This window comes from Macrotis lagotis, chromosome 3 (genome assembly GCF_037893015.1).
Source record: "Macrotis lagotis isolate mMagLag1 chromosome 3, bilby.v1.9.chrom.fasta, whole genome shotgun sequence".
Classification (NCBI taxonomy): Eukaryota; Metazoa; Chordata; class Mammalia; order Peramelemorphia; family Peramelidae; genus Macrotis; species Macrotis lagotis.
In genome coordinates this window covers 199,025,945-199,052,448 of record NC_133660.1, presented here as the reverse complement: position 1 = coordinate 199,052,448, position 26,504 = coordinate 199,025,945, and the positions used below count along the sequence as shown (strand labels likewise).

At 34.5% G+C, this 26,504-nt stretch overlaps 1 protein-coding gene across 4 annotated transcripts in view; it reads right to left on the bottom strand.

The window, feature by feature from the left end:
* The window catches only part of KCNIP4 (potassium voltage-gated channel interacting protein 4), a 246,263-nt gene that overhangs the window by 161,678 nt on the left and 58,081 nt on the right, over window positions 1-26,504 (bottom strand). The window contains exon 1 of one of the 4 annotated variants that reach the window (XM_074229713.1): window positions 19,422-19,529. The exons of the other annotated variants lie outside the window; for them this stretch is intronic. The gene's annotated coding sequence lies outside the window, so the exon portion shown is untranslated. Of the gene's footprint in view, window positions 1-19,421; window positions 19,530-26,504 lie in introns of those variants that run through there. 4 annotated transcript variants of the gene reach the window in all.

Sequence of the window (26,504 nt, the reverse complement as noted above, 5' to 3'; positions counted from 1 at the left end):
TTCTGTACTACAGCAAACAGTATTAGAATGGGGTTCTAGCACATTATCATTCCCAAAGGTATCTCTGTACTTATTCTTATCACTACAATAGGTAAAATAGAATAATATTAATAAAATTATAATTTAATTTAATTCTGGGTCCAAAATTAAACAGCAGGGAGAGTAGGTTGGATTGCCTTTGGGAAATTACAAAGGACTTTGTCCCCAAATTCTCCCAGAAACAAAGGCCAGTCTTTATCAATATTCTCCCATTTTTGTTGTATGGCTTTGAGATATAGAGCATTGCAGTCTCTGAGGAATGAAAAATGAATATCACTTAGATGCTAAATGAAAGGCACATGGTGGGTATAAGCAGATCAGAACATAAAAATTGGAATTTCAAATAAGAATCAGGCTGAAGGATGTCATCAGGAATATGCATAATAAAAAATGGGCTAGTCATATGATGAGAGGGAGGGATAAGAGGCAGTCAGCGGAAGTGCTTCAGGGATTTCCTTGGAATAGGATGAATTAAAATAGGCCTCAAGATATTGAGTGGAACTTTTATCCTAAGTTTCTGAGAGGACATGGACTAGAGTCACATAGAATGGACAGGCCTTGGGAAGATAGTAAGGTCTGTCATTGTAGGGAATGTCCACACCACTGAGATTACAGATCCCTTTGAGTAATAATAAAAACAATTATAGAATTGTTCTATTATATATAAAACATATTAAAACAACATATAATCAATTAAATTAATAACAATAAAATATCAATTAATACAGTAATATAATTTTATCTATCATTTATTACTATTATTCTTCTTTATTGTGTATGAAAAACACAGAATTGTTTGCTAAAGGAAATACAGAGCTCAGATGATCAGATCTGTCAATGTTCCCTTATACTGACAAGATTTGCAGCTCTCTCATTATCTCAGTCACCATCTGCCAGACACTCTCTAGTTATTCAATGGCCCCTTGAAACGCAGCAGCACCTAGGACATTATAAATGTGGTCCTCGATGATAAAATTGGATTCCTTTTAATATGTTTTCTAACCCAGACCTTGTGCTAAGACAGATTGGTCTTCCCCTCAATGAGAAGGGATGAGCTAGATTTTGCAGGACTTCAGCAGGCCTTGCAGTAGTGAAGTCTGTCTGTAAATTGCATTTTTGATAGATTCATTTGTTTCTAAAATAGGAAGAATCCCTTGCTCTCTTGGTCTGTTGCATGCAATTTAAACTTTGATTTGATAACTGAGTAGGTAACAGCATTATGAAAATAATATTGTTAAAGGACAGAAAGAGGGTGATGGAGAGAGACAGACAGAAAGTCAAAGAGAGAGACAGAGAAAGGCAGAGAGAAAGATGGGGGGAGAGACAAAGAAGGAAAATAACTCTGAATCAGCTTTATTATCTTGATAATATAATGAAATCATAAAATGCTAAAGACATGCAGTGAACCTAACCAAAATAGAGAGAACAGCACAAAGGAGCTCACAAGGACAACTTGAGTGAGGACCACGTGGGTCAGGTTCTGAGTAGTGTTATGAGCCATATAAGCTATTAAAAATACAGCTTAAGGGTGGCTAGGTGGCACAGTGGATAGATCACTGGCCCTGGAGTCAGGAGTACCTGAGTTCAAATCCGACCTCAGACACTTAATAATTACCTAGCTGTGTGGCCTTGGGCAAGCCACTTAACCCCATTGCCTTGTAAAAAAAAAAAACACCTAAAAAAATACAGCTTAAGGGGAAATGAAGTAACCCAGTTGCTTTTTTCCCCTTTAGAATTAACAAAATCTATAGGCTAGAAAATCTTACCTGGGTCTCCCAGGATGACTGTTCTGTATGATATTTAAAGTATGAATCAGACAAATAAGGGGCAAGGGAGAAGATCCTTTAGCTTCTGCTGCTCATCACAGCTCTTTCTGTCACTGGGCAGGGAAGAAGGTCTCAGACAAAGTCTTCAAGTAAGTTGAGTTCAGCTTTCAAAGGAACCAAGAACTCCTGTTCAATGGTGCATCTCAAGACCTTCTTCCATCCCCACAAAACATACAAAGAGAAACATAGACAATGTGTTCAGTTTTTCCAGGGACTTATCAGATTTTTTTTCCCCATATTCAATAAAAAATACTGACCCAGAAACACACATTCACATAGGAAAAAGACCAGTCATCAGAGGATATAAGGGAGAGATCCATGGTGAATGTGCCTCTCTATGCACTTTCCTGGTGTAAAGGAGTTTCAATTGTCATGTGAAAGTTGCCCTCCCTGCTTCAGTATAACCAAAATCGCAAGTTAGTAGTTAGATACATCAGCTTTTATGAACTCTAAGGCTGAATTCAGAGACAGCACTTGAAGAGGCTTAGTAGATTGAACTGATAAGACAATTCCCTTATTGGGAGCTGAGTTGGAAAAAAGTAAAATTAATCAAATGCTTGATATGAAAAAGTAACTGCATCCTTTGCTCTCTTCCCTTTGGAGGCTGGGCATCTTGCCCTGAGGTGTGGGAGAAAAGTCAGTCTTCTAATCCTTCACTGTAGCCACGATGAGCACATGGAAAACAATACATTTGTCCTGTCTTGCTAAAGTTGAACTTGGGTTCTGGGATGTCACTTTTCTGTTTATTCTTCCCTATTCTTAGATGAATTGTTATCTGTCCTGAAGTAGATGTGTCTAGGTTTGGAAATGACTTTGTAATTTCAAGAAGTCTGGTTTTCTTGGGTCCTTTTGGTGAGCAGTTACAAGAGAAAGATTCTCAGTAACTATTCTTTGAGGGCATAACCAGTCACAAGAGTATGGGCCCATGCCCAGTGCATTTTGTCAGAAGATAAGTTGTTTGAACAATGGGGATCCAAAGTGGAATGAAGAATACACATTCTGTAGCTTCACAAACTGCTTCATGTTCTAGCATTTTACATTTTACAGAGTGGGCTCTGTAATTCTGTAATGATACTGTACTCTCTCCTCCCCCCAGAAGATTATAACTAGCATTGAAAAATAATCTTGGATTATTGATTTTTAGAGCTCCTAAGGTAACAAACATTCTTTCCAGATGAGACGGACTACTTTTGGAAGGTATCTGGGCAGTAAAGGTTATGGCCCCTGAAGAGGGAGTATCAGCTAACTTGCAAGTAGACTATATCTTGTTCTCATACCCTTACCCATGGCAGCTTTAGTAGACAGGAAAAGAAATGAATTATAATTTCTGAAGAGAATATTTATTTTTCTGAAGAGCTGTCAGCGATATAACTCAATATATTTGTTCAAATATACTTGCTCAAATTGCTCCCAAATCTTGACAATCTTGAATATTTGTAGCTAACATTCAATTAAAAAATTCAAAACCAATTTGACTGTTTAAAAAAAATCTAATCCTCTTTAAGAGTCTAATATGCAATTATTAAATAGATAAATTTTCTTTAGCATTTCCCCATCTCATTTATCTCTGCTCTCTCTTAAATTATAGAGATTCCCCTTTCTCCCTCCCCTTCCTCCCCCTACCCTCCCAAGCTATTCATTATTCGGATTCTATACTGAGGACCCTCTAGTCACTAAGGAAAATGAAAAATAAATAGACTTTGTTTTTTAAAAAAATGGCCACTAGGAGTCACTACTTAACCTCCCAAATAAATAATCATACTAAATAATAGATAGTAATATCACCTTTATATAGTGTTTTAAGATTTACAAAGAGCCTTACATACATTATTTCTTGATCCTCCCAGTGACCATGGAAATTAGTTCTGTTGTTTTTCTTGATTCTTACAGCTGAAGAAATTGATACAGTGGAGTGACTTGTTCATAGCTATACAGCTAACAAATGTAGGATACAGAATTTGAACCCAGGCACTTTTAACTCTTTTGATTATACCACAGTGAAGACACTAGGATTAAAAGGCCCCAACAAAGACAGCATAACTAAACACCAGAAATTTCTCACTAGACAATATAAAGTTTACTCTATCTTATACACAGAAACACACACGTGTGTATGTATATATATATACATATATACATGTATATATGTGTGTATGTATGTATGTATGTATTTAGGTTTTTGCAAGGCAAATGGGGTTAAGTGGCTTGCCCAAGGCCACATAGCTAGGTAATTATTAAGTGTCTGAGGCTGGCTTTGAATTCAGGTCCTCCTGACTCCAGGGCCAATGCTCTATCCAATGCGCCACCTAGCCACCCCTATGTATTTATATATATATAAGTATGATATATTATACAATTTACAAACTTTATGTACTATATATGTATAGCATGTACTCTACATATATGTACTACATGTACTATATATACTATATATGTATACATATACACATGTATGTATTAGATGGCATAGTGGACAGAGTATTGCCCTTGGAGTCAGAAGGAAGAGAGTTTGAATCCAGCCATGTGGCCTTGGGCAAGTCACTTAACCCTGATTGCCTTGCATCCAGAACCATTTTAAGTCCTCCTGATTAATGTTTTGTCACTGGACCCAGATGGCTAGGCAGAAGAAAGTGAGGCTGGTGACTTAGTACAGCATCCCCTCATTCAAATCCAATTCATATGTTTGTCATGGCATCACCTCCCTGATGATGTGGTCTTCTTTGAGGATAAAGGACAAACACTCTGTGTGTGTGTGTGGGGGGGGGGTGAGCATGTCACACACACATATACATACCCACATATATATCTCATATATATAGTTAATTTTTTATCAAGGCAATTGTATTTTCTCTCCTCATGGCCACAAAGTTCTTTCATCATCAAAATCGAGTCTGGCATCTGCTGAGAAATTACTCTGGCATCAGAAATGGATCTTTAGACCTGAATTGGTCTGGGTCTTAAACCAAGGGTATGCTGGAACCACTTCATACTGACTGGGGAAAGTTGGTTGTTAAATTTTTGGGGATGTATTTTCATTCCAGAAACCTGGCATATATTTCAAATCAGGACTTGATTTATTGTTTTGTTGATTGTTTAGACTTAAGAAAGTGTTGAAGAAAATGTGACTTACGCAGATTAAAAGGAAGGAACCCAGTATATTGAAGTACAAAATAGTTTTTTTAAGTTCATAGAAGTCTACTTAGGTCCTGTCCTGATCTAGATAGGAGTGTTGAAAAGACCTTAGAGGTCACCTGTTTATAGCCTCATAAATCTTGAACTGGGCAGGACCCTAAAGTTTATCTGTTCCCCCCCTTCTTAATTTTACAGATCAGGAAACTGAGGTTGAAGAGTTAAGTGATTTCATCTTGCAGATGAAGACTCTCAAGGACAACCATTCTCATGAATGGAGGATATAAATTCAATAGAGCTATAAATTTTGTCTCCAGTGTTCCAAAATGTAATCATAGACTGAAACTGCCAAAGGAATATAAATTCATTCTTGAGACATTTCATCTTGATATGCCAACAAAATGTACTCTCAAAGGCTTTTAAATTTGGGGGAGATGGTTACCTTTAACCAGTAGCTCCTCACAATTAAAGCTTGAAATGCTAAACAAGTGTTTCTTTTTTTTTTAAAAACTCATATACTACAGAAATTATTGCTATTAGACGATCAATTCTAAAACAGCTAAATGAGCCTTAGAGGTTTTGTTTTCCATCAAGGATTCCTTTTAGTTTATGAATGATTTGCAAATAGAATCCATTCCTTCTTTTCAAGTATTCTGCCTACTCAGGATATAAATTAGAAGTTCATGTACTTCTTAGTTTCAGTGGAGGAGGGTGAGGAGCTAGTGAGTGGGTTTTACAACTCAATCATCCAAAAATGCAATTTGAGATTTCTTTCTCTTACAGATACTTTTATATATCTATAATTAAGATACACTTGACTTATAATAGCTTTGCTAGCTAGCAAAAGTTCCAAGTAGTATTGGCTCCAAATTATTGAAGAAGAAAATGACAGATACAGAGGTGATAAGAGGTGCACAAGATAGCAAAGTAAGTAACAAAGAATGGACTTTGAACTCAAAAATCTAAGAGGCAGCTGACTGGGTCAGTGGATAGAGCACTGCTCCTGGAATCATGGGGATGGGAGTTCAAATCTGACTTCAAACACTTACTAGCTGTGTGACATTTAAACTCAGTTTCCTTTAAAAAAAATAATTCTGAAAACAATCATTCCTCAGCTGATAAACGGTCAAAGAATATGGAAAAGCAATTCTCAGATGAAGAAATTAAAGTTATATACAGTCATATAAAAACTTTTCTAAATCATTATTGATTAGAGAAATGCACATTAAAACAGAGGTATTACCTTACACCTATCATATTGACCAATATGACCAAAAAGGAAAATTATCAATGTTGGAAGGGATGTGGGAAAACTGGGACACTAATGCATTATTGGTAGAGTTGTGAATTGATCCAACCATTATTTTTTTTGTTTTTTTGTTTTTTTGCAATTCAATGAGGTTAAGTAACTTGCCCAGTCACACAGCTAGGTAATTATTAAGTGTCTGAGGCCACATTTGAAATTAGGTTCTCCTGACTCCAGGACCAGAGGCTCTATCCACCATGCCACCTAGTTGCCCCCTAGATCCAACATTTTTGAAGAGTAATTTGGAATTACATCCAGAAGGTAATAAAATTTTACATACCCTTTGATCCTTTGATCCCAAAATAGCACCAAATAGGTCTGTGTCCCAGAGAGATCATGAAAATGGTTAAAAACCCTATGTGTACAAAAATATTCATAGCGGTTCTTTTCATACTAGCAAGGAATTGGAAATAGAGGAGATGCACATTAATTGGGGAATGACTGAACAAACTGTGGTATATTAACATCTTGGAACACTATTGATCTATAAGAGATCATGAGGTAAGAGACTTCAGAAAAGTCTTGAATGTTACATGAGCAGAACCAGAAGAGCATTATATACTCTAACAACAACAATGGGTGAGGATCAACTATGATGAATTGCTTTTTTTTCCTTTTTTTTTTTTTTGGTTTTTGCAAGGCAGTGGGGTTAAGTGACTTATCTAAGATCACACATCTAGGTAATTATTAAGTGTCTAAAACAGTTTTGAACTCAGGTCCTCCTGACTCCAGGGCAGGTGCTCTATCCATTGTGCTACCTAACTTCCTTGGAATTATTTTTTTCTTCAGTAGTACAATAATCAAACACAATTCTAAAAGCTTGTGATGGAAAATACCATCCATATCCAGAGAAGGAACTGTGGAGTTTAAATGTAGATCAACACTTACTCTCTTCAGTTTTTAGAACTTGTCATATGTATCATGTCATTTTCCCCCCTAATCTTTTTTTCCTTTCTTTTGAATTTGATTCTTCTTTTACAGCAAGATTAATACGAATCTTTGGTTAGCATAATTACATATGTATTACAGATATTAGAATACTTTCTCAAGGGGGGTGATAGGAGAGGGAAGAAAAGGAAGGAATAAAATCTAAAACTCAAAATCTTGTTAAAAAAGATTGGTGGGAAAATAGTATCTCTGAGATTTGGTAGGATGAGATTGGATCCTACAGTATTCTCTAGAGCAAGAGTCCTTTAATCTGGGTTCCATGGAACCCTAAGAATTCTGTTGATAGGCAAAAGTTAATAAGCATTTATTAAACATTTAATTTGTGTCAGGTTCTTTGGTATGTGTTAGTAATACCACCAAAAATAAAGACAACCTGGGTTCCCCCAAATCTTACACACTCTAATGAGAAAAAGCAAACTACAAAAGAGTCAGACCCCTGGGGGAGAGAAAGATGTTCTATAACGAAGACTGTCCAGAAGCTGAAAGATTCAAGGTCAAATTGTAGCTGAAACATTGTGTTGAAGTAGATAGATTTCAGAGACTTGTGTCCTTGAATAAATAATGACTTTTATATTTCTATATGTAGATATACAAGAGTTCATATATATATATACATAAAATATATGGATATATATTTATACACATACATACACATCCATGTATATATTAATATATGTATGCATATAAATGTTAATATAGTTAGATGGATATGTTGATCTTTCAATCAATCTTTATTTTCCCTAATCTCTAACTGAAATTTAGCATATTCTTCAATTATTTAAAATAGTATTCTGTAGAGAATTGTAGGTTATTTCAAGATAGCCTACATATTCCACTGGAAACATAGGTTGTATGAGTCTAAGCAAGTTCTCAGTTTCTTCGTGTGTAAAAGGAAGACAATAAATAACATTTAATTTCTAGGGTTGATGTGAAGATCAAATGAAATAACATATATATATAATGTTTTGCAAAACTTAAAATTATTATTACTATTGCTTTTATTACTTTATTTTATAAGAACGCTTGGGTGAAGATCTATAGAGACTTGTCAAGTTATCTGAGTTACCATAGCTATATAAATGCTGTTATTATTATTATAAGAACACTCTGGTGAAGATAATTTGGGTAAAGATATGTAGACACAGGCCAAATATTATCTGAGTTACCATAAACCATCTGGAAATAGTTCTGCAGCAGGGCTACCCTGCCCTCCTATTCCAGTAGGACTAATGAGTCTTTTCTGTAACCATCACCCAGCAAAGGGCTTTAGACATAGTATGCACAGGAGACATAAGAAATGTTTATTGAACTGAAGTTTTACTGAATTTGTATCCTAAATGGTTACAAATTTGATGTTGTTGTCCACAGTTGCCTTCCTAAAGCTAAATGGAGCAGTGGGTGGATAGAGCACTGAGCCAAGAAGATCTGAAGTCATGTTTGTCTTCAAACACATTTCATCTGTTTGAACCTGAGTTAGTTAGTACATCTGTCTTCCTTGGTTTCCTCATCTGTAAAATGGGGATAATAACATCCCTGGGCAACCAGGGTTGTTTTAAGGAGAAAATGAGCTATTTGTAGAATACTTGCAAACATTAATGTTTAAAATGTAATATGATACATAATAAAATAAATATAAATGTTATTATTCTTTCCCCCTTCATCTTTCTTTCCCTTCTCTCTTTCCATCATTCCCTCCTCCTCTTCCTCTCTGTCTTCTTCCCTCCCCCTATCCCTTCCTTCCTTTCTCTCTCCATCCCTTCCACTTATATCCTGGAGAGATGTTAGATGGATTAAAACAATAACTAATAAAAAGAAATAGAGGAGTAGTAAATCTGTTGTAATAATTCACACATTTCTTGTTTGTTTCAGTGACTCATTTTAAAAGATGAGTTCAGTGAAGCAGTATTGTATTTCTCCTAACCTCCCACTGACATCTTGATGACAGAGGCTAGATGTGATTAAAATGGCTTTACTTCCTGGACTTTTTTTTTCCTGTGGTAAAAAATAAATGAGAACAGGGATAGTCTTTAGCAAGTAGACCCAAGTTTCATCTTGAATCAGGAAAAATATTCTAAAATTTGGATTTTTTTAGTGGATTTCAAAATTGCAGTAATTACTTGGAAATATTTGTAAAAAACCAATAAAATGTAATAAAAATTTATCTTCTGCTTTTTATTCCCCATCCCCTTTGACCAGATGATCTAGGGTTGAGGATATTAACTTATACTTCTCACCAAAGCTTTTACCAGCACTCCTGCTAACAAGCTGCTTTGTATACTGAATCTGTTGGTCCCTGATGTTTATTCAGGACTACAGGAGAAAACCCTGAAGTGACCAGAACTTCAATAATATGGACCTAAAATACAAATATAAAGTTTTCAAGTTTAGCACAAGCTAAAGAGTATGACAGTTTTAAGTGTGATTATGAAGGAAACTTTGCCATAAAAGCAGAGAAAATAGCAGTTTAGGTTTATTACCCCACATATTCTCTTAGTCAAGTTATTTATCAATTAGTATATTAAGAAATGATTAAATATTCTTTAATGTACATTTATATTATAATTTTATTCATAAACATATCTTATTAACTAAAATTTCTCAGAAAAATCTATTTCACTCAAAATCCAGAAGGACCCAGAATGCTGTGTTTTCTACAATGGAGAAATTAAACCACCTGTTATTTTATTTCTAATTTTAGAAAGTGAGGAAGGACTAAATCTTCTGATTAATGTTAACTATTTCTGAAAATCAGGTGATGATGATGCTAGGGACTATAGGGGATAAACTTGTCTAGATAAGGTGAAGACATAATTGGAGGACCTTGAATGCCAACCTGAAAAATGTATCACACTGTTTCGAATATCCAGGGTCAAACAATTCAAGTAAAGGAAAATATTACAGTCCTCTATTTTCTCTGCTGTATTTCAGTTAATAATTGCAATTCTCATTCCACATGTGAATTTTGCTTCTAAGTTTTAGAGGCAGTGTGATATGATGGAAAAAGTACTCATTTTGACCTTGGAGAACCTGGATTCAAATTCTGTTTTTTTTTCTGTTTTTTTTTTTTTACCCATTAGACTTTGGAAAGGGTACTTAACATCTCAACTTATTTCCTTAAGAATAAAATGGGGGAGAGGGAACCAGATTGACCTTTACCCCAAGTTGTTCAGCCATTCCTCAATTGATGGACATCCCCTCAATTTCCAAAGAGCTGTTAATGAATATTTTTGTATATTCACATGACTTAAAAATCCACCTTATTGTCATCCTTACTTTTCATTACCAGCCTCTGCTTATTCTGAGCTTTATCATTACTCATACAATTTTTCCAGATGATCTTTCAAATTATAAATCTCTAGATCTAAATTTCTGTATCTGGGAGTATCACTTTTCTACAGAGACACACAATGTCAGTGGAAAGAATAGGCATGCCATAGTAATGTAATAGTCAAAGGTATATGCTAGAAAGAATCACAGTTCAGGCAGTTCACTCTTCTGGCAGTATAAGACCTCATTATGATCCCAATTTTCATGATGTCCTTATGCCATTCCTCTTGGACACAGTTTCTCTGTCAGACAGGTTATTCTCTGTAGGGACCCTGACCCATTTTTTTCTGTAGATCAATTCCTGATAATCAGAGCTGTTTCTTTTCCTAACTCATAGACTTCACTCTCCTCAATTCTCTTTCTTTCACTGACTAACCCTTAGGAGAGTATCTTGCTTTTTGAAGATATATGAGATATATGAAAAATTCTTTACTATATGATGACTACCTATGCTCTATTTTCACTTAGATGGAGTTTAGGACTTCATACTTTGCAAAAAAATGACAAAGTAAAGAATTTCTTTCTACTTAATTTAAGTCTTTAATTTGTTGTCTCTGTTACCATGCTTCCTATCTTCTGTAATTTATTTCACAAGGACAAGGGATCACAAAATCAGTTGATGTCCTAATCAATTCCCTCCCCTACATTTATCATCTTACAATTTCACTACTACATCTACAAAATTTCCACATATTATGTATCTTTTGCATGAATAATTCCCTTTCCTTTTGCAAAGAAAAACTGCAACTAAAATTGTCTCAGATTCTATTATAGTTGAGTCCTTGCTATTGATTCATCAGCAAAACTCTTTGAAGTCCCTGCTCAGATCTGCTCAGCAGTAGGGGAAAGCAAGATGAGAAAGTGGCTCATTATTTATTTTGATTGAGTAAGAAGTTCAGTATAAAATTAAGACTATGAAAATACCGACCTTGTGGCAAAAATATGACTTGTGAAATTAAGAGCTAAGGTGCATGGAGAAACAGGAAAGTTGTCTGCAAACATCCCTGAAATTCACTGAAAATATAACAATTGAATACAACCCTCCCCCCCCTTAAGAAATAATAAAATAATTTTATGTAGAGTCAGATTTATTATCTGCATCCAGAGAAAGAACTGTTAAAAAGATTTTACACACAGAGACACACCCACACACATCTAAGGATAGACATCCCTAGGGAGGATGTGAGGAAGGAATTAAAAAAAACAAACAAAAAAGGAAGTTATAATAACTATCATATATTTAAGAGGAATAGAAAGTTGCAAACACTATGTTTGTAGTTTGATGTACAAGCATCTTGTTTAATTCTTAAGTTCAGGATAAAATAAAATTAAAAAAAGATTTTGCTAAAAATAAGTACATAAATTTAACATTAAACATCACTGGAAATAGTAGTCATCTTTCTTCCCACTGTTCAGAAATATCTGATATTTAAAGCACATCTATAGCATAAACTAGAAGCAAGAATTTATACTTGATTTAGTCACTGGAGCTGTAAAATGTAGCATTTGATATAATTTTAGATGCATTATTTAGTAAAGAACTGTGGTCTGGAAACACCATTTCCCTCTTATTGTCTTCTTTTCTCAGCAGTTGTTTAAAAGGTTTCCTCTACTTGAAATACTAAGATGTCAAGAAATAAAATTCTCTTCCTACATAAAATGTACTTTTAATGGGTATAAAGAAGAGAATTATGGAACCTTAGAAGCACAAAATTAGGAGTAATCTCAGCAGCCCTTTTCTAGAAAAGCCCCTGTGGGGGGTGGGGTGGAGGGGAGGAGAGGGGAATTTCCATTAGTTCCCAAGGGCAACCCATTCCATTTTTGGATAGCCCTCTTTGGTCTTCTCAAATTCTTATAACTTAACCTAGTTTCACATTTGATCCAAATAACGTCCTCTCTTTTAAAACAAACAACTGATTTATTTATATTATTTAGTCTTTTCTTCTTAACAAAAGGCCCATACTTGTGTTTATTAATGAAATTCTTTTTTGCTTGTCAATTCTTTGATTTTTCTAATTTTTATGTTGAGACTTCTTTTGCTATTATTCATTGACATTTTTCTAATGTTTTTAATTGAATGCACAATTTTTTATCTTCCCTTAATGATTACTCCAAGATATATTCTTTCCCTTAAAGGTTCATCTCACAAATTATTTATTCTGTCTCAATGCTCTTTCTTTCTTTAACCTAAATAAATACTATTTCTGTAGTTTGTTCTTTGACCTGCTAACTCACAAGATAATTCCTTTTAAATCTTAATCTTGTTTTATAATCCTTATTAGTTACAATATATATTTTATAAGCATCATTGAATGTGTTAAATAGTTCTGCCTTTTCATATTTATTTTTGAGTCCTTTATTTCATATCACTTGATCAATTTATATTAAGGTGATACTCAATTCAAGAAATAAGAATCCTTTTGAAATTTTTCTTTGATAATGGCCAAATTTATTAGATCTGACTATAAATATCTATATATTAAGCTCGGAGGAACAGGGATAGAATTCTGGAATCAGAAAGACCTCAGTCCAAATGTCTCTTCAGACACTTAAACTGTGTAACCCTGGGCAAATTCCTTAGCCTTGATCTGACTCAATTTCCTCAATTGTAAAAATGAGGATAATAATGGCATTTACCTCACAGTATTGTTGTGAGGATCAAATTAAATAATACTTGCATAGTACTTAGCAAAGTGCCTGGTACTATGCAGGCAATTAATGAATATTTTATTCTTTCCCCATATATTTATATTATTAACATTCTATTCCTATAATATTAATATTCTGTTCAAATCCTCAATGTCTTACTTGATTTTAACTTAATTTTTTAATCCAAAATTTCTAATATGGTCTCTGTGCACAAGAGGTATTAAAGAAATTTGTCCTAAATTTGTCTATTTCACTGCGAAACAATCCTGCCCTCATAAAGTTTACTTTCCAAAAGGAACTAATAGAACTGTTTCATTTGCATATCCAGATCTGTGACAAAGCTCAAGCTCAGTTTCCCAACAATTAGTGAGAATTCTGTTCCAAATTCAGTTCCCTCTTCTCTAGGGTTTATTTTCACAAATTTTAAAGAATTGTAAAGTGGGTATTGTGCTACTGATCTCTCCCAAGAGTCATTAGTTTTATAGACAAGAGGAAAAGTTTCGGTGTTGAGTATTTGCCAAATACAACATAAGGAAAGAGTTTGTAGAACTATAAACTAGTAGGCAGAAAGAGAATGTAGTAAAAAATAAATTTTCATGAAAAGAGGTCAAGAATTTTCATAAGATTCATTTTAATTGGCAGCCCTGGGTACCCAAGCAAAAAATCAGAAGTAATGTTACTTTTAGTCACATCACAAAGTTCAGCTTTTGCTAATTCATTAAAAATACTTTTTAAAAATCATAACTTTTTTCTTTTCTTTTATCTTTCTCTTCTCATGTACTACAGCACAGGATGAACTGTGAAGAAATTTCTTCCAATGCCCAAATGTCCCATAGAGACATGCAAGCCAATCCCATAACTTCAAATATTGCATTAACCTATTTATAATAACCTTGAGTGAGAAGAAGGATCTCTCTAACCTCTTAGTACACACTGTCCCACAGCTTCCTGTTAGTAGTTTTCCTGCTGAATAACTTTATCTTACTCTATTTCTCTTTGAATCATTAGGAAGACTAATGATAATAATGATGCTGCTGCCTTTCTTCAGTGACCAAAGGAGGAAAGTAGCCAGGTTTTTCGTTCCTATGCTACTTTTATTCTATGCATTCTATAGCTTCAGTTGAAACCAACCTCATTCTTTCTGTCTTTCTGAGAAGTCTTACATGATAGAATACCTCTCTTAAAGTACATACTCATGGAATTGCTTGGAATTATGGGATTAGAGACTTACATTGAGTAGGGAATGGTGAATTTATCACTTGCATCTCCCCGACTTTACAGATGAGCAAAATGAGGCAGAGAAGGAAGCTAATTATCTTCCTGGGAGAAAGAGATTCCAAAGCATAGTAATCCTAGGAATAGATCATTATAAATTGGTATGCTAACTTGAAACAAAGAAAGAATCCTCAAAATAAATCTAAAAGACATTATTAATATGGGGTGATGGGAATAGACAGGCAGAGTAAATGTAAGTTCTGTGTATTTAGATAAACAAAGTTGATGACATTTCTGATTGACTTGATTGCTGAAATAGCCTGTGAATTTTAAAGACTATAAGACTATAAGCTTCTGAAGCATAAGTAGGAACAAAACCCAAAGAATTCTGTTTACCTAGATACCTTACCCTGGAAGGGCAAGACCACCTAATTTTTGCTTTGCCAATACAAAACTTTAAAGGGCTATTTGATGATAACCATTATCAAATGAGATAATATTACTAAAGTTAAAAAAATACTTGATGCTATTTAAATACTTATTTCCTTCCCTATGTGGATAACATCACCAGAAGTATTTTGAAATACCTTGTGACCTAGTAGACAAATACAGGTCTAACTCTGTAAAGCTAATACTTAGATTTATAGCCATGGGGAAGTAAATTAATCAATAAATCACTCATTATGAGTACTTTCTGTTCTTTACTATCCACATCTGTCATTCAGGAATGACAATATGAGACATCTGATCTTAGGGGATTGTTGTCTTACTAAAAGTAGATATAACTTTGGTAAGTCAATAATAACAGAATGAATAAAAGTGCCAACATTTATGAGATCTGAGGATATGCAAAGTGGCAAGTTTTTTTTTCTTTAGGAATAAAATTAGGAAGACTAATCTCTGAGATTCAATTTGTGATTTTACATATACACACATACACACACACACACCCTCTCTGTCAGAACTAGAAAAATACATGTGTATCCCAGGGACAATTTCCAAAATTTGTTCCCCACCTGTATTTCAAATTGTATATTCTCTGCATGCGTCTTTGAGCTGTCACGGCAGCAAATGCAGTGACTCATCACAAAATACCCAGGCATCATGGCAATCAGAATGTTCTGGCATTAAAACTATATCTTTACATAAAATTATGCAAGAAGTAATACTAAAAAATTCAATTCTGTATTCCTCTGTATATGTTTGCTTTCCTTCTTTACCCTTAAATACTTTTATGTCTTTAATCAATTAATGAATCAAAAAACATTTATTTAATATCTATTATGTTCAAGATACTATGTTAACGGCTGAGGCTACAAATACACAAGTGATACAAACCCTATACTATAATGGAGCTTAACATCTTCTCACAGAATAGTTGTCATATTAGCACAATATTATGAGATAGGTAAATGATAATACTACTACTATGATATTAATAAAAATGAAGAACAGAAGATATTCATATCAGGCACATGTATACACTGTGTCATCCTTATCATTCCTGTTAGCTCCTAGAGCTGTCCAGAAGAGGTGTCTGGTGTTCTACAGATGGTGAGCTTGCAAACTAATAGATATATTCAAAATGTTATTCCACTGAGAAAATCAGAGTAATGATAATAATGATATTTGACATGGCACTTTAAAGTTTGGAAAGGACTTCGTATTTCTTCTTTGTGCTTCTTGCACACAAAGATATTTCTGAATATAGCTTGCTACTTTTACATAATATGAGTCTTTTTGTTTATCATTAATATATAGATTTCGAACCTTTTATAAGTCTTTTCCTCCTTAGTCAACACATACTATGTATTAACTGAATATTTACCATTGGGCTCAGAAGCACATGATTACTTGCTACATAGAAACACAACATGGAGGACAAATACTGCACTGTGTCTTTGGTAAAAGCTAGGTTCAAATCCCCCATGTCTATAATGCCATGTAATCATGGGTAAAATATTTCAGAATCTCAGTTCCATATCTACAAATTATGGAAAGCAATAACTTTATTTACCAACCTCTAAAAGGTTCAGGTGAGGATCATATGATTTAATGTTCATAAGGTACTTTAAAAACCACAAAGCAAGGATAGTTAGGTGGTGTTGTGGATAGAGCACTGGTCCTGGAGTCAGGAGAACCTGAGTTCAAATCTAGCCTCAGACACTTAATAATCGTAATTATTAGTAGTTGTGTAACCTTAGGTAAGTCACTTTAAATACATTGCCTTGCAAAAAAGAAAAAAAATGACAAAGTATTTTATATTAATGTAATCTCTTTTAATTGTGAGATGATTTTGAATGCTATTTGGCATCTATTTATTATCAACTGTGTAGCCAGCATAGTGTTGATTCCTGAAGATGATTTTAAAAAAAAGTAGCATAGTCCTAGCTCTCAAGAACTTGCATCTTAGTAGAGGGAGCAAACCCACAAGGGTCAATTTTGTTGTGATTATTTCCTTAACACATCATTATATTGTAATTATTATTTAGTATAAAAATGAAATATTAATCTTTGTTTAAATTCCATTCTTCTCTGCAAAATATCTCTCTGAACACCATATAGAATCATCCTTCAAAGAAAACAATAGCATCTGGGTGGAGTCAAGATGGTGGAGTGAAGGCAGCATTTCTCAGGAAATGCTTCCCCCCAACCTCCCAAAAAAACCAAACAAATGATGGTTCTAGCCAAAATGTAGAAGGGCAGAACCCACAGAAAGACTGAGTGATACATTTTCCCAGTCCAAGATAACTTCAAAGTTCGGCTGGAGAGGTGTGTTTCACCAGGACTGGGGGTGGGGAAAAAAAACCCACCTGCAGCCCAGCCCAGCCCAGCCCAGCCCAGCCCAGAGGTCACCTGCAACAGCTTGAAGGGGCAGGGAGAGAACTCTGCTCCACCAGAATGAGTGTGGAGTGAGGAGCACTGGCTGCAGAATCTGCATCGAGAATCTGGAGAAAGCAACCTGCACCCCCAAAGACTAAGGGAAGTCTGCAGAGATTTCTCTGCTCTCCCTCGGGGTAGGACTCTGGGGTGTTCCCACACTCAGACTCAGGTGGCAGTTTGGGCTCCCATACTAAAATAGCTGGATCCTTTCTTATAAGCTCCAGGGAATAGGGTAGTAAGGGGGGGTGCATCTCCATATCAAAGCACTCCCAAGAGAGCATAAGACCTTGGAGGAATAAAGGTCCTAGTGGGGTGCCCCCCCCCAAAAAAAATCAAAGCCTTGGAAGTACTGTCTTGAGCTCAGGAAATCAGTAAACAACAGAAAAAAGAAGAATCTGACCATAGAGAATTAATTTAGTCCCCATGGAAGATCAAAACATATACTCAGATGATGACAAAAATCCAAACTTCCATTTCTAAAACCTCCAAGAAAAATAGAAAATGGGCTCAGACTATGCATGAGCTCAGAAAAGATTTTGAAAAGCAATTAAGGGAGGTGGAGGAAAAATTGGGAGGAGAAATGAGAACTATGAAGATAAAGCATGAAAACCAAATCAAAAACCTGGTGAAAGATATACACAAAAAATTACTGAAGAAAATAATGTTAAAAACCAGTTTAGGACTAATGGAAAAAGCAAAACAAAAGGCAAATAACGAGTAGAATGCCTTAAAAAGCAGAGTTGGCCAGCTGGAAAAGGAGATAAAAAAGCTCTCTGAAGAAAATAACTCCTTCAAATGCAGAATGGAAATAAAGGAAGCTGATGACTTTGCAAGAAATCAGGAAGAAATAAAACTCTTCTAAAAAAAGCCAAAAATTAGAAGAAAATGTGAAATGTCTCACTGTATAAACAACCAACCTCAAAGAAATAATATGAAAATTCTTGGGCTATCTGAAAGCCACAAATAGGAGAAGAAAACTTCATTTTTCAAGAAATAATACAGCAAAATTGCCCTGAGATCCTAGAAACAGAGTCAAATAGAAATCAAGAGAATTCACCAGTCACCTCCTAAAAGAGATCCCAAAAGAAAAACTTTCAGGAATATTATAGCCAAATTCCAAAACTCCCAAATCAAAGGGAAATTCTAAAAGCTGCTAGAAACAAACAATTCAACTACCAAGCCTCCATAGTCAGGATTACACAGGATCTGTCAGCATCTACATTAAGGCCTTGTAGGGATTGGAATATGATATTCCAGAAGGCAAAAGATTTTGATTTACAACCAAGAATCAAGCACCCAGCAAAACTGAATATCCTCTTTCAGGGGAAAAAAGATAGACTTTCAATGAAACAGGAGACTTTCAAATTTTCCTATTGAAACAACCAGAGGTGAACAGAAATTTGATCTCCAAGTATAGAACTCTGGTGAACCAGAGAGGGGGTGGATGAGAAGTACTAACTATGAGGAACTTAATTATATTGAACTGTTTGTATTCCTGCATGGGAAGAAGATATTGATAACTCATATGAACTTTCTCATTTATAAAAACTGTTAGAAGAAGCATATATAGATAAGACATAGGAAGGAGTGGAATATAATGGTATAATATAGTAAAAAGATTGAGGCAATGGGTGATAAAGGAAAATACTGGGAAGAAGGAAACGGAGATGAAGAAGAACCTTAGAAATTTCACTTAAGAGTCAAGAAAAAGCTTTTTCAATGAAGTGGAAAGGGGGAAGGCAAGTGGGAATGAGTGAGCCTTCATTCTCATCAGAAATGGCTCAGCGAGGAAATAACATACACACTTAATAGGGTGAGGAAATTTATCTTACCCTAGAGAAAAATAAGAAGAAAGGACTGGGATAAGAGGGAAGGGGGGGGAGGGAAGGGGGGGAATAAGTGATAGAAGAGAGGGAAGATTGAGGGAGAGGGTACTCAGATTCAACACACTTTGGGACAGGGCAAGGATGAAAGGAGAGAGAGAATAGAATAAATGAGAATGGGGAGAAATAGAGTGGAGGTACAGCTAGTAATAGTAATTGTGGGGAAAATATTGAAACAACTTCTCTGGTGGACTTATGATAAAGAAAGCAACTCACCCCAGAGACAGAGCCATTGAAATCTGAACACAGACTAAAGTACAATTTTTTTTTCTCTTGAGGGTTCTCATCTTCTTGGGGGGGTTATATTTACTCTAATGTTTACTCTTATAACACATTCTATTTACATCAATGGTTGGCATAGAATCAATGTAGAGACTATCAGACAGCCTTCTGTGGGCAGGGGAGGGAAGGGGGTGTAAATTGTAGAATTCAGAGCCTTGCAAAAATGATTATATTATATATAATTGAAAAACAAATAAAATGTTAAATAATTCAAAAAAGAAAAAAGAAAAAGAAAACAATAGCATCTGTACTATGATCTTTCTGTTATAAAAATTGGATGTGACTAGCCAATATGCCTTTGAAAAACAAAATAAAGTGTTTTTTTCCCTGATACAAGATGTAATACTGACTTTGATAAATTACACATGGAATCTATCCATGATTATTTCCGTTCAATTCAACCTTACTCAACTCAATAAACACCCACTATATGTAAGTAAATATGCTAAATACAGGTTATACTTGGACAACTGCCCACCTCCAAAGGAAAAACAAAAACCAACTAATTCCTAACCTCAAGGAACTTATATTCTTCTCTAGGACACAAAGTATACATGGGATAATTTGGATGAGGGGAGAGTATTACAATGAACAAGGATGGAAATAGAGTCTAGGAGGGCAACAGTGTAAGAAGGGGCACACCAATGGAGTCATGATTACAGTTTGGTATTCTGAGAGATGAGGGATTGAAGGAAGGCATTCCAGGCCTGGGAGAGAGATCATTTATTTAAGTTTTACTTTTCCCCTCTTAAAACATAACAGCAAAAATGAACACAGGAAAGAAAAGGAGCTGAAAAGTTCTGATGAAATCATCCTGATGTTGAGGAAGGTGGAGAATGGTTTAAAGAAACATCAGTCCTGTTGTCTCTAGTGAAGCCCACTATTCAAAGAAGATGGGAACTGAATGTTCCCACATTCCCCTCTGAGAAACAACTCCGGGTTTTGTCTTTCTGTTAAGAAGCTGTCACACCTAAATCTTATCTGTTGCTGTTTAAGCTCATTTCCTTTTGTTCTGCTTCAGTGCAGATGAAATACAGCTATTTCTCTGTAACCTCATCTATTTACTTGATAATAGGTTTCTTTTTACCTTTTTCTACTCCAGGCTAAATAACACCAGAAGTAGCCTCCTATGGGTAATGAGCAAAACCCAGGCTCCAGAACTTGAGAGGATGCTTAAAGTGGAATAGAGCATCACTTCATTCCTTCTATGGAATAATTCCATCGACTCTGAGCTGTTGTGGCCCCTACAATCCCTTAGGTCCCACTAATAACTTCATTTCTTTTTTCTTCTCTTCCCATTTCTCACATTCATCTTCTTTTCTGTCTCATTTTTAGTAGGAGAAGAGATGGGAGAATGTGAGCAGGATCAATCCTGGTAGGGAGAAGGGAAGAAGAAGGGTGGCAAAGAAAGTTTTTTTGGTACCCTTTCCATCAGCACAAACAATAAGGGACCTTGTATCATAAATCTTATGTATGGTTCTCTCACTATCTACTGGGTGACTTTATGATCCACTTTCTATCACCAACTTGGAGAGGTATTGATACTGACCTATTCATATCACAAAAATACCTGTTAAAGGACTTTAGATTTCACAGAATGAAGGAATAGAAAAATACAGAGTACATTAGCCTAACCTCTCATCATTAAATTATTTCCAATCCTAATTGTTATGCACTGAGACTTATTATATCAAGGGCTATATCACTATATGTAACTTTCAAGAAATGTGAATGACTGGGAAGAAAAAAATTGAGTTTTTCTTTTCATTAATATTCTGCGGTTCCTGATGTTTTTGATTATATGATACTTAGTACTGATTATATTAATTTATAATTTCTGGCCAGTAGCAGTGATTCTCAAATATCTAATGGATTCTTATTTGGAAGAGGGCTTAGACTTGTCCTATTTAGCCTTGAAAAATAGACTGAGCAGTATATAAAAATATTTGGGAATCAAATCTAACTCAATAGGAGAAAATTTCTCAAACTATTTACATTATTCAAAAGTGAAACAGACTTTAAGGCAAATAGGGCTAAATGACTTGCCTAAGTTTCCACAGATAATAAGTGTCTGATACCAAATTTGAACTCAAGAAGATAAGTCTTGCTGACTCTAAACCTAGTGCTTAATGTACTGAACCACTGAGCTATAGCAAATAATGATGGAATGGGGATATTTTTGGTGAGATTAATGTTTTGTGTCAAAATTGGACTCTAAGATCACCTATAAGATCCTCACTACTCTAAGATTTGGTAAAAATCAATGCCTCTGCGATATGCAGAGTGATATAACAGGAAAAATAACTGAACTTGAAGTCAGATATTTGAATTTAATTCCAAGGTCTTTTTGGTCTTGCAAATTGGGCAAATCATTTATGCTTGATTGACCCTCAATTTCATCTCCTGTGAAGTGAGGATTAAAAATCTTGTTTATTAACCCCATTTATTGGCTTTAAAGAAAACAATTGAGGAATAACACAGATAAGCTGTTGTTATTATTATAGCATTTCCTATACTTTCTGGGGATTAAACTATTTTATATTTCCATTATTAAATTTTGACAATTTATAGGTTTTAATAGCTGAAATCACAAGACATTGGACATGATGATTACTGAATAATATCACAACAAAATAAATTTGATTTTAATTTAAAGTCAGAAAATGATGGTTCATTATATTCAAGCCATTCCTGAATCATTTGTATGCATGGATTACCACCTTCATTAGAGTTCAAAAATCAGGACAAAACTAGAATATAATTGAAAAAAAATCTGTGGTGCATATTATAAATTAAACTTGTCCTAATTAAATAATTTATTGATACTAAGGAAAGGAAATGTGTAGAATAAAGGATATTGATACCAATTATAACCATTCCATTTTGATCAATAACCATGATGAGGAAACCAAAGTGCCTAAGACTTTAATCAACAGACCCTTAATTTCTCTGCCAAACAGAAATTTTTGACAAGTAGGGCAAAACAGGTTTTGAATAAGAACTTATTTGTAATATGCTACAGAAATTATGAGAAGTATCACATCATTAAGAAAAAAGATAACTAGAAGTAGGGAAGGGGAAAAATTGTTTATGGAAAGCTTGATGAGTGATTCAAACAATATATGCCATCAATGTATAATGAAATCATACTGGGTACTTATACAAATAGCATATTATAATCATTGCTAATAGTTCTATTTTAATGATTGCTAATAATAATAATTTATACCTATGTAGCACTTCTCTAAAATAAATTTCATATTTAACATTTCTTAGAGATTATAGTACAATTCTGTTAACTCCCCCCCCTTTTCCCCCAATTCTTTTGGTCATTGCTTTCCTCAGAAATGAAGGGAATTTCACCAAAAAATGAGGAAAACAAACACTCAGTGATGTATGAAAATCCTGGTCAACTCTGAAAAGGTCTGCTGTTTTATCAGTGGTGGTTGCTATGGAAATGAGGGAGAAACGTAGAAAGACCTGAATGATTTAAAAACCAGAATATCATCAAGGAAATCAAATGGGAATTATCTGCTTTCCCAAGTAAAGAGAATTTGGGCAATATTATCCCATCCAAAAAATTATACTTTAGATAGAGATATTTTGTTTATATTAATTCATATGACTTCATAAGTATATCTTTAGCATTTGTATTCATATATATCCTCTATCTTGTCTTTATTGTTAATAGACTATGATCATATCTCATTCTTAGGTTTCCTGCAAAAATATATTTTTTATTTGTTCATTAACAATTCCATACTTCCAAGTCTATAATCACATTCCTTTTTATCTGAATTGCTATGCAGATGTGCAAAATGACTCCCCCCCCTTTAAATTCTACTTAGTTGTTTACAAGAATAGAATTAAAGGGAACTTAGGATGTCTTTTTATAAAATGCAGAAGTAAACAGTCAAAAGACCACACATAAGATTTTCTGACTGGAAAGTAAAATCCAGATAATAATGAATGTGGTTGTGACGAAGAATGTCCTGACCACTTACCATTCTAATGGACAAGGCTTTCTTAATATCAGTCCAGAGATAGAGCATGGCATTGGGCTGGATAAGATTTGACTCTTATCCCAGCTTTCCCATCATACTATCTGTGTGACTTTACATAAAACATTTCAACTCTCACTTTTCCTCACATGAACTTTAATTTACTCCTCTGTAAAATAAGGACAGCATAGCACTCTTTCAACAGGAAAATAATATTTAATTAATGCACAACCTTTCATGGATGAAAGTAGGTATTATCTTAGTTTCAACTTCCTGAGCTAATTCTACATGGTTTCTTGATAAATTACATATTACAATGCATCTGAGATCTGAATATTTTTCTATTAAAAAAACCTCACTGAATAATTATAGCATATATGTTATATAGTCCTCTAACATATTATAGTCTTCGAACATACCATATTACTTGTTGTAGGAGATAGAGCAATTATTTAATTATTTAATTTTTCCATTCAGGAAATCTAAATAGAGTCAGAGTTCTTGTGGGGAGGGGGGAATTGATGAGGATATAAATGAGATCAGAACAATACTAAATAATCAATATTCAAGGAATGGCATTTTACTACAGTTCATAAGTATCTGAATTTATTGACACAAATACTTCAACTCAGAAAGAGACTGGGGAAACATAAATGCACCTTGGAAGAATGGATTCCCTGAAGGACATAATAAAGAACTAGACTGACTATCCAGATATTGGAAGAAAAGAAGAGAAGTTTGCTTTTTTTGTTTAACTCCTTTATTAAAGGAGAAAAATGATGCTCCCACATATACTGTGTGTCTCCCAAATCTTTGACAGCAGTCTGAGTAGAGTTTATTTTTCATTTTAAAGACAAATAGTAGCTAATCTGAGCTCTGCCATATATTTATTATGTGATTTGTGGTCTGTTTCCTCACCTCCAAAATGACAGTTGGATCAAATGACCTTTCAGATCACTTCTTTGTGAATGTAGAATTCTATAGAAGTCAGAAAAGTTAGAAACTTTGCTATACATATTATGCAAACAAAATCCTTTCAGTTAAGAAAATAAATATCTTTAAGCATTATTTAGAAATTAAACAATAATGAAGAGTTCTGAAAGAACCTGTCACTTAACTTCTCTGCTCTAACTTTCTAAGACTATGAGGTGCAAACATGTAGGTCTCCTTTGTAAGAAGTTTTCTCATATAAACATTCCCTGTTAATGAAATCATAGAGCTAATCCTTCTCCAAAAACCATGAAATGAACCCAAAGAGATCTTGGTTCATCCCATTCATTTCATTATTAAATTCAATTCATTACTTAATATTCTTTACATAAATAAATATTTAGAAAAATGTCCTTTAATTAAAGTAAATCATTTATGAATTTACATCATTCCTTCCTTTCTTTTTCAGTTGTGCCTACATGCTACAGTCTGACTTAGGAGAATGATATAGTAGGAAGAAAAATTAGTTCAAGAATTAGAGGATCTGGGGGCGGCTAGTTGGCGTAGTGGATAAAGCACCAGCCTTGGAATCAGGAGTACCTGGGTTCAGGTCCGGTCTCAGACATTTAATAATTACCTAGCTGTGTGGCCTTGGGCAAGCCACTTAACCCCATTTGCCTTGCAAAAACCTAAAAAGAAAAAAAGAATTAGAGGATCTGGTTCAAATCCTATCTCTGACCTTTACTACCCATGTTACCTTGGGTGACATTAATCAGGTCTCAGTTTTATCAATTATAAAATAGGGAATTTGACTAGTACTGAAGTACCTTCCAGGTCTAGATCTATTACATTTGAACAGAAAAAAAACAAAATTTTATGCACTATAAGAAATACTGCATATTTTATTTTGGGTCTGTCATAAATACCTAGAGCTATCATACCATATGTTGAACACAAAGACTTTCTTCAATTACATCTGCCTCTTTCCCCAAAGTTATGGAGAATTTTTCCATTTAAGTGTTGAAACTACTCCTTGCAATCTACATAAGCTCCTTACATCCTCAATTTACTGAGCAATTATGCCTAGCATATTTATGAAATGCCTTCTCTATGTAAAAGCTGGGGATACTGAGATACATAAACAAACTCAAAACATAGACCCTGATGCTCAAGTAACTTACCTCTAATGGGAAGAAAGACACTCATGAAAATATCTATGGTACAAAGGAGAGTGAGAAAAATGCAAACCACTTGGCAAGGTAAAGTACTATGTCAAATATGAGAAAGGGATCACTTGAAGTTGAGGGATGGGTCAGGAAAGATTTCATAGAATCAGCATCGGCATATTCAAAGGACCTACAATTTTAAAAGGAAATCTTAAATTATGCTTCTTATTGTTGTTCACTCTGATATCGGTTATCATGACGGTAGGCAAACATCCTGAATGTGAAGATACCAGTGAGAGGAATAATCGGAGATCAAGGATACTATAGTGTCCTTGGAGAGCAGGAAAGTCATGCATTTCCAGCTCATGCAAAGGGAAAGATATAAGCACCATTGTGAAAAATGTGTTTTATAATATGATGTCATTTGATCCTCACAACAACCTTATGACATGACATTCATATGATTTATGGGCTACTATCCTCATTTTACAGTAGAGGAAACTGAGGCAAACAGAGGTTAAGTGACTTGCACAGAGACACAATGAATTAGCATTTGAGCTAGAATTGAACTCAGATCTTTCTGTCTACAGACTCTGCATTCTATCTACTTCACCACCAGCTGCTTATGTGCATCAGGAACAGCCAATATTCTTTTCTCCAATTTCCAAGAGTACTATTAGGCAAGAATTGCATCTTTTTGCCATACCTAAAATATGTCTGATCTAGGTACACAATTCTGAGTTCAAGTGGAAAACCACTTCCTTAGTCTCTTAGGGGGAAAGATTATCCTTAGTCTACACTCCCAATTTATGTCCTTTCCAATAACCTAGCCATAAAAAAAAGGTCATCACAAATAGCCACTAGTAAGTAAACCCAATTATCCAAGGAAACAGAAATAAGGGAAGTTATATAAATTAGGA